Source organism: Camelus dromedarius, chromosome 1 (genome assembly GCF_036321535.1).
Source record: "Camelus dromedarius isolate mCamDro1 chromosome 1, mCamDro1.pat, whole genome shotgun sequence".
Classification (NCBI taxonomy): domain Eukaryota; kingdom Metazoa; phylum Chordata; class Mammalia; order Artiodactyla; family Camelidae; genus Camelus; species Camelus dromedarius.
In genome coordinates, this window is record NC_087436.1 from 20,811,545 (window position 1) to 20,820,060 (window position 8,516).

Below are 8,516 nucleotides of genomic sequence, written 5' to 3' on the forward strand. Positions count from 1 at the left end.
TAACCCTAAAAACGTGGCTCAAAACCACTCATTACAGTATCACAGATAATCAATCTTTGCCAAATCATCCAAAGAAAACGATTTCTTGCTTAAAAGGAAGAAAATCATACGTAGCTGGTGAAAACGTTCTCCTTGAGTTTGCTCACCATGCTAGGACCTCAAAGGTATTCCATCAATACAAGAAAATGGCAAGTCCATGATCCTTTATTATAACTTCTAGGTTGGTGAGTTCTTCCTTCTAAACTCTCGCCATCAGTTCATTTCTCAAGATCCTTTATTAGTTCCAGAGGCAGTGTATAGAGAGTAACAAAGGACCGTGGCATCAATTCATTCTCCTCGCATAGCAGACATAGAAGACTCCAGAAAGCAACTCAGAGCACTGGAATGTTGCAAATTGGTGCTGTTTCCTTTGGGACCAGAGGTTTGGATGGACAGATGTGCAGCGCTGAGTGGAGTGGGTTCCTTTATTTTGGCAGGCAGCTGCACAGCATTTGGTGGTGATGAAGGTGATCATCTGTGCTGCATTTTCTTGCTTTTTACCTTTGAAGTTTAGCTCCAGAGGAAGAGAGCTGATGCCATTGGTCTCTGTGAAGCCCCTTTCCTCTATTCATCCAGGTTTTAATTTTAATATAGACTGCTAAATGTCCTATTTGAATCATCCATAACTTTCTGTGTCTTGTTTCTGCTCTGTAAAATGGAGGTAAAATTCTTCACAGAATATGAAACTCAAAGGACACCACACATGCTGAAAACTGAGGAACCATGACAGTTTCACGAGTTATCTTAGATAAAGGAAATCTGTAATGGTTCCGAAGGGTTTTAAAAATATGTACTTTATGAAGACAGAATGATCTAGAATGAGCAAGTCCATATAATGGAATGAAAACTCTTTACAATTTATTAAATAATTAACTTAAGATTAATTATACAGGCAACAAAGTCCAAATACTCTTCGACGTAAACGTGATCCCCCCTTAAGGTTACTCTTATTCAGGTGTCAACTAAATGAAATCTCCATGTGGGCTAGAGCACATTCTTGCTTTACCAAGTGGGTGAAGCCGTCCTCTTCATGTAGCCTATTTTTGGTTGTTATAATATTATTACTTACTTGTATTAGTGCCTTAAAGAAACTAATATAGAGACCTTCACTTCCTGGTCCACAGTTCCTCACCATTCCTCACCTATATTTCTAAAGAGGTTGACTTTCTTGAATCATATGTTCACAGAGGGCCTGCAGCTGGTGACCGTGTCTTCCTGGGCCTTGTTCTAGATCTGGTTACGTTCCACCGAGAGGTGAGTAGGCTGCGGGAAGGCAGGGCCCTTGCTAGCTTGTTTCCTATGGCATCTCAGGACTTAATGTCTGTCACCAGCTAGGCCCTCAAAAATATTTTTTAGAGGTTGCATGAATGATCATAATTGTAATGCTAACAGTTGTATCCGTGGATGTGTTACTTTTGGTTTTCTATGGCTGCTGTAACACATCACCACAGACTTGATGGCTTAAAAGAGTGTACATTTATTATCTTAGAGTTCTTTATTTTATTTTTTAAACAATTTTATTGTGGTATGTTCCTGTACAGTAAACTACACATATTTCAAATGTACAATCTGTTGAATTTTCATAGATGTATGTACCTTTGAAACCACAACCACAATCAAGATACCTAACATGTCCATCACTCCCCCGAGAGGTGCAAGTTTTGAACTACCAATTTATCCCTTCCGACCCCCTTTACCCCCTGGTAACTATAAGTTTGTATGATCTTAAGAGTTCTTTAGATCAGAAGTCCGGAAAGGGTCTCCCTAGGCTCAAGCCAAGATGCCGACAGATTGCATTCCCTTCCAGAGGCTCTGGGGAAGAATCTCTTTCTTTGCTCAAACACGTTGTCAGCAGAATTCCGTCCCTTGTATTTATAGGACTGAGGTCCCCGTTTGCTGGCTTTCTGCTGAGGGAGGTTCCCAGCTTCAAGAGGCTGCCTGCAAATTTTGGCTCCTGGCCCCTTCCTCCATCTCCACCCAGCACTATAGCAGTTTGAGTCTATCTCAGGCTTCAACTCTCTCTCTTTTTCTTTTTCTTTTCTGTCATTATGTCTTTCTCTGACCATCTCTTCCACTGTCTTCTGCTATTAAGGACCCATGTGATCACATTGGGCCCATCCAGATAATCCATGACCATAATCTCAGCTCCTTAGTCACCTTGATTCCATCTGCAACTTGAATTGCCTTTTGTCATGTAACAGAACATAGTCACAGGTTCTGGGGATTGGGATGTGGACATCTTTGGGGACCATTATTTCTACTGCATTAGATTAAGAACTTCCCATTTGATATTCATAACTAGCCTATGAGGGAAATTATTGTTATTTTTATTGATAGATGATAAAGTAGAGGTCCACAGAGGTTAAATAGCTTGTCCAAGACTATAACACTGGTAGAGGGCAGGCTAGTATTCCAAAATAGTCTGTTTGAGTCAATAGCATACCTGTGAACCACTGCCTGGTTATTTGGTGTTTATATGATTATGATGGAAATGATTCCCCTAAGAGTTGTTCCGTATACAGTATGCCTAACTGTACATGGCAGTTCTGACTACTAACATATATGCCTTTGATTTTCCCAGTATTGTGGTGGTGGAAATGATGATATCCCTCTTTATTTTCTGGAAGAAATGAGGAAATCCAGGCTGAGATTAACCTGAAAAGTGCTTCCCAAACTCCTAATTTATCCCTCCCCTCCTTTCCCCTTTCGTAACCATAGGTTTGTCTTCTATATCTGTGAGTCTGTCTTTGTTATGCAAATAAGTCCATTTGTGTCATTTTTTAGATTCCATGTATAAGTGATAGCATATGATATTTGTCTTTCTCTGTCTGACTTACTTCACTTAGTATCATATACTCTAGGTCCATCCATGTTGCTGCAAGTGGCAATATTTCATTCTTTTTTTAACAGCTGAGTAATATTCCATTGTATATAGGTACCACATCTTCTTTATCCATTCATCTGTTGATGAACACTTAGGTTGCTTCCATGTCTTGGCTATTGTAAATAGTGCTGCTATGAACATTGAGGTGCATGTGTCATTTTGAATTAGCGTTTTCATCTTTTCTGACTATATGCCCAGGAGTTTCTGCCTTTATTTTTGAAGAGTGATTTATTTATTTATTTATTTATTTATTTATTTATTTATTTATTTAGGGGTTTTTTTGTGTGTGTGTGGAGGGGAGGGAGGTAATTAGGTTTATTTATTTATTTATTTATTTTTAGTGGAAGTACTGGGGATTGAACCCAGGACGTCGTGCATGCAAAGCATGCCCTCTACCACATGAGCTATACCCTCCCCTCCCTGCCTTTATTTTTGAAGGATACTGTTACTGGATATAGAATTCTAGAATTCTAGGTTGGTAGCTATTTTTTTTCCTTTCAATGGCTTCAAGATGTCATTCCTTTTTCCTCTGCATTTCCTCGTTTCCATTGAAAAATCAACGGTCAGTCTTAGTGTCATTCCTCTAAAGGTTGTGTGCTTTTTCCTTAGGGTTTTTTGAAAATTTTCTCCTTCTTGTTGATTTTCATGATATGCCTAGGTGTAGTTTTCATTGTATTTCCTGTCTTTAGGGTTTGATAAAACTCTTGAATCTGTGGACTGATGTTTTCACCAACTTTGAAAAATTCTTGGATATTATCTTTTCAAATATTGCTCCTGCTCCGTTTTTTCCTTCTCTATTTTTGTCTCTTTCTGGGATTCCAATTCCATGTAAATTCAACATTTTTACTAATACCACATTTCTTTATGCTCAGCTTTATTTTATCCAATCTTTTTCCTTTCTGTGTTTCACTTTGGATACTTTCTTTTGATCTGTCTTTTAATGTAATTATGCTATTTTCTGTAGCTCAATTTGCTGTTATTTAAGACTTATTTTCTGATATTATATTTTATAGTTCTAGGGTATGAATCTGATTCTTTGTAATAAGTCCCATTTTCTGTTGAACTTCTACATCTTTTCATCAATGTTGTCCTTTTTTCCCTTTTAGTTATTTGATATATTAGAACTGGTTATTTCAAAGCCCTTGTGTGCTAACTCCAATATCTGAATCATTTAAAGATCTCCAACCAGTATGTTTTATTTCCTTGATTATTAGCCTCATTACCAGGCTCTCCACAAATCTAGTAATTTTTAGATTTATGACAGACATTGTGTGTACTGATCTTTAGAAGCTTCAGATGATACCTCCTACCAATGGGATCTCCACATTAGGGACTGATCATCTCATTCCAACCTTCATTACTCTGAGCTGGGACTGGGTTGAAGATCAGTATGATTCGATTTGAATCAGTTCACCTTGACTTCTCAGGCATGTTCTTGCAGGTCTTTTTATTGAACTCCTTGCAGGTCTCTATCATCTTCCTCTTGAAAGACTGTGGGAGACTCAGTCTGCCCTTCAGAGGTTTGAGATTTTGGTCCTTTGCCTCCTGCTCCCCACTGCTTTCAACTTGGACAAATGTATTGAGGAGGAATCCAACACAGGAATCTGTGTTTGAGGCAGATCCTCAAGTGGGACTTTGTCTCTTAAACACCTTGGTACTACAGGAGATTTCAGTTTGCTTTGTTTTTTTTAATATATTTTGTTGAAGTATAGTCATTTTACAATGTTGTGTTAATTTCTGGTGTACAGCACAATGCTTCAGTCATACATGAACATACATATATTCATTTTTGCATTCTTTTTAACCATAAGTTACTGCAAGATATTGAATATAGTTTCCTGTGCTACATAGTATAAAATTGTTGTTTATTGGATTTTGTGAGAATCCTCCTGTATTTTGAAATGAGAGACACTCTGCCAGAGTTCAGTAGGTGTTCTGTGTGATTCAGTGGGTTTGTAGATGCAATTCTTGGTGTACTTGGGGGAGAGGGTGAGCTGTGAGTGTCTCTACTCCACCATCTTGGCTCAACCTCTCAGTTTGCTTTCTAAAAGCTTCCTAGTCCCAGAATTCAGCAAATACACTATGGGAAAAACTAACCATGTGTTAAGATGTCTGAAGTTTCCAACTGTCCCACCAACTCGACATGACCACTAAAAGCTTTGCTGATTTCTCATTCTCCCAGTGAAGATCCTCTGCAGGCCAAACCCAGTCATCAGCCCATGTCTAGAATTGGCAAATCCTCCACAGAAAATTGTCAGGGACAGACTGCTCATCTCAGAAGACCTTTCCTTTCTATGGATTGTTTAATTCTCCTGACTCCTCAACTTTCCAAGTCCTTTTAAAAGAAGGTTTTTTTTTTTTTTTTTTTGCAATATAACTTTTTTTAAAGTTATTATGGTAGAAATAGTAGAAATATTGTCACCTACTATTTCATACCTGGAACCAGAAGACTAAATAAATATATTTGAATAAATGAACGAGTTTCTCAAAAGGAATCTGCAAGAATGTAATGTTATGATATGTGTAAATTATGTAGCAGAATAATGTTGACTGATATATTAAATTTATTTAAGTTATTGCTATAATTGGCTTATAGTATGTAACTTTTCACTCTATTAGTTGGTAGTTTCAGTCTGTTGTCATTTTGAGTACAGTCACATTTTTCTCACTAGGCCTTTAAGAACATCTGACTCTGCTTGTATCTCATGTTTTTGTGGATCAGAGTAATTTTGTACCCTTGCTTGTTAACCTTTTCATAATTTGGAAGCATCTTGCTTCCTTAAATCTTCTTTTTTCTTTTTCTCTTCTCATCTTGCCCATAGAGTTAAGATCATATCTGCCACGATGTGGTCTCCACACGAGATTGTGGGTCACATGTCACAGTGATCATGGTGATGTGTTCTACCTGGCAGTCTTCAGCGGAGCTGGTGAATGAAAGGCTCTGTTGTGTGGCTCTGTTCATTTTTCAGGGGTAAACATACTTCAGAAACTTTGAAACCACTACAGCACTTGATGCAGTTTGGGAGAACAAAAGTGGGGTCAGGTTCTTGACTTAACAAGACACAGTGAAACCTAGAATTCAAGGGAATAGAAGCCAATGTTGGTATTCAGACAGCATTAAAATATTCTTGGTGGGTCTTATTGAAACTGATTATCTTTTGGTTCTGTGATTCATTTGCCGTAGTCAGAGAGCGTTCTAATTGGCTTGGTGTCATTAATGACTCTTTCCCCTTCCAACCATTTTTTAAAAAAGCACAAACAAACAAAAGCCAGGAGATAAATGACTATGTCGTTCCCACTCTCAGTTGGCCTAGTTGCTACATTTTCAAGCAGTGTTCAGTAGCATACAGAAGTTGCAAACAGCTTTAGACAGGAATTAACTATCTAGGATAATTCTTTCAAGCCGTTTAGAGTGTTGTGTTAGGATTCTTACCCTTCCGGTTGTCAATAAGGTAGAGCAATGCACATTAAGAAAGTAAGCTAGGGTTTGCTTTCGATCATCTTGAACATTGGATGTGACGTGAAAATCTTGCTGCCCTTTAATTTCTTTCTACACACAAGAGACTTAATTGGCCTTACTACCCTGTAACATGTCATTGTATTTATGATCATTTGTCTAGCAAACCGTACTTTCAATGTACTTTATAATCACTAATCAGCTATTCAACACAACAGCCCTATGAACTAGGTCAGTTGAATTATCTCCAACTTACAAATGTACCAACAGAGACACTAAGAGATTGAGAGACATGCCTAAGGGCATACAGCAAGCCAGAACAGAGAAGCAAGTTAGAACCCATGAGTTCTTGACGCTCAGTCCCTGCATGACGCTAAATATGTTATGTACACTTCAAGATTTTGAAACGGAAGGAATTTCTGACTAATGCCATGTCAGAGCAATGCTGGAAAGTTGAGGGGGTGGTGGCATTATATTTGTACTTGGATTTTAAATCTGCCTGCACTTTACGGCAAATGCAACTTGCAAATGTTGCATTAAAATATGATTTAGAGAGATTTCATTGATTTTGTGCACTGAGCTTCTTCTGAGTTTTCATGTTATCATCAATAGGTCACAGTAGCCCAGCCAGGAAGAAGAGGGCCCTCAGAACGTCAAGTTCAGTGATGAGTGTAGAATTTCTCCAACTCCAGCTCTAGGTTTGATTTACCCAAGCAAAAGCAAAATAACATTGCTTTGGTCAGTCTTTCAGGGGAAAAGTCAGAAACCCATTCTCTCATTGATAAATGTGCCAGGTCCAGCCCTGGGTCCTAGAGAAACAATTCTTGAGTAAAGGACAGTTGAGCACAGATAAAATAATGTTCAAAGTATTTTTAACAAGTCATGTTGTGTAAGCACATTAGCTTCTTGGCCTATAATCAGTGGTTTCCTGGCTTGTTGCATGTGCCATGCCTGGTCTGGCCTCGGTGTGGCAATGAATCCTGTGATTAGCCAGCTACAGGAAAGGCAGCAACAGTAACCGACCTAATTTTAAACCCTTTAAATGGCAACCGAATGACATTGAAGCACAACAAATACAACCCATTAACCATGCTTGATGGGAGGAAATGGTAACTCTTAAGAAAGAATAGAAACCCTTTGGGCCTAAAGCGGTTCTTCTGCTGTAGATCTTACGCCAAGAGGGACGGCCACACAGGAGGAGGACCAGCAGCTCCCAGCGGGGACTCTCTGCAGAAGTGAGTCATGCTTAGAGTAACAAGTATTTTTTCTGAATTATTAGATGAGTGCGTGTTCTTGATCCAAATAGCAGAGGAGAGAATGAGCAAAGAGAATAGGGTGGGAGTCAGGGCAGCTGTCCAGATGGTGCCAGTGGGGACTTGGGGGAATTTAAGAAAGGGGAATATTATGGCTGGTTTTCCTGACTAACTGCCTCAAATCCATTTTGCTAAGAGGCATCACTGGCAGTTTTTGTGCTTGCATCCAAAAGAATGTGAAAAATACCTACAAAATAAGCCAGCTGTCCCCTTTCCTTTCCTGAATAATAGTAACTGTCTATCTTTTGATGTGCTGATTTTTTTTAAATCCATTTTTAGAACATTTTGCTGCTAGCAGCAATTGATTGCTTGAAAGACCCGATCCATTCAAACATGCACCCACAGGCTCAAATATAGCAGTGTTGAAACATTTCATCATTCTAATGTTCATTTTTCAAATTATGGGGAATTTTACCTACTTCTTCTCAACCACACTCAACACTCAAATGGCTTCTTAGGTCTTGAAATAATCTGTGAGGAAATATGGTTTAGAGAACCGAGTGGATAGGGTTAAACTTTATTTCTTGCTACCTTATGCTATTTAGTCCCTGCCCTGAAACTAACACCAGCCCAGAGGTTTACCCTAAATGTCTAATCACCTGCAGGTTTCCTCATTTCTTTCAGAAACCCAGGGGAAAAAAAAAGAGGAGATGAAAGGTCAAATAGCCTTTATGCTGTTAGTCTGTTCAAGCTGACCAGTGCTCTTAGTCTTAGGGCAGAGCTATTAAACACTTTCTTCCCCAGAATTGGGGTTGAGGAAAGGGGAGCATGAGGGAGGTGGGATGGCGGGGCTGGGAAAAGTGCTGGAACTAAGCTTCTCATT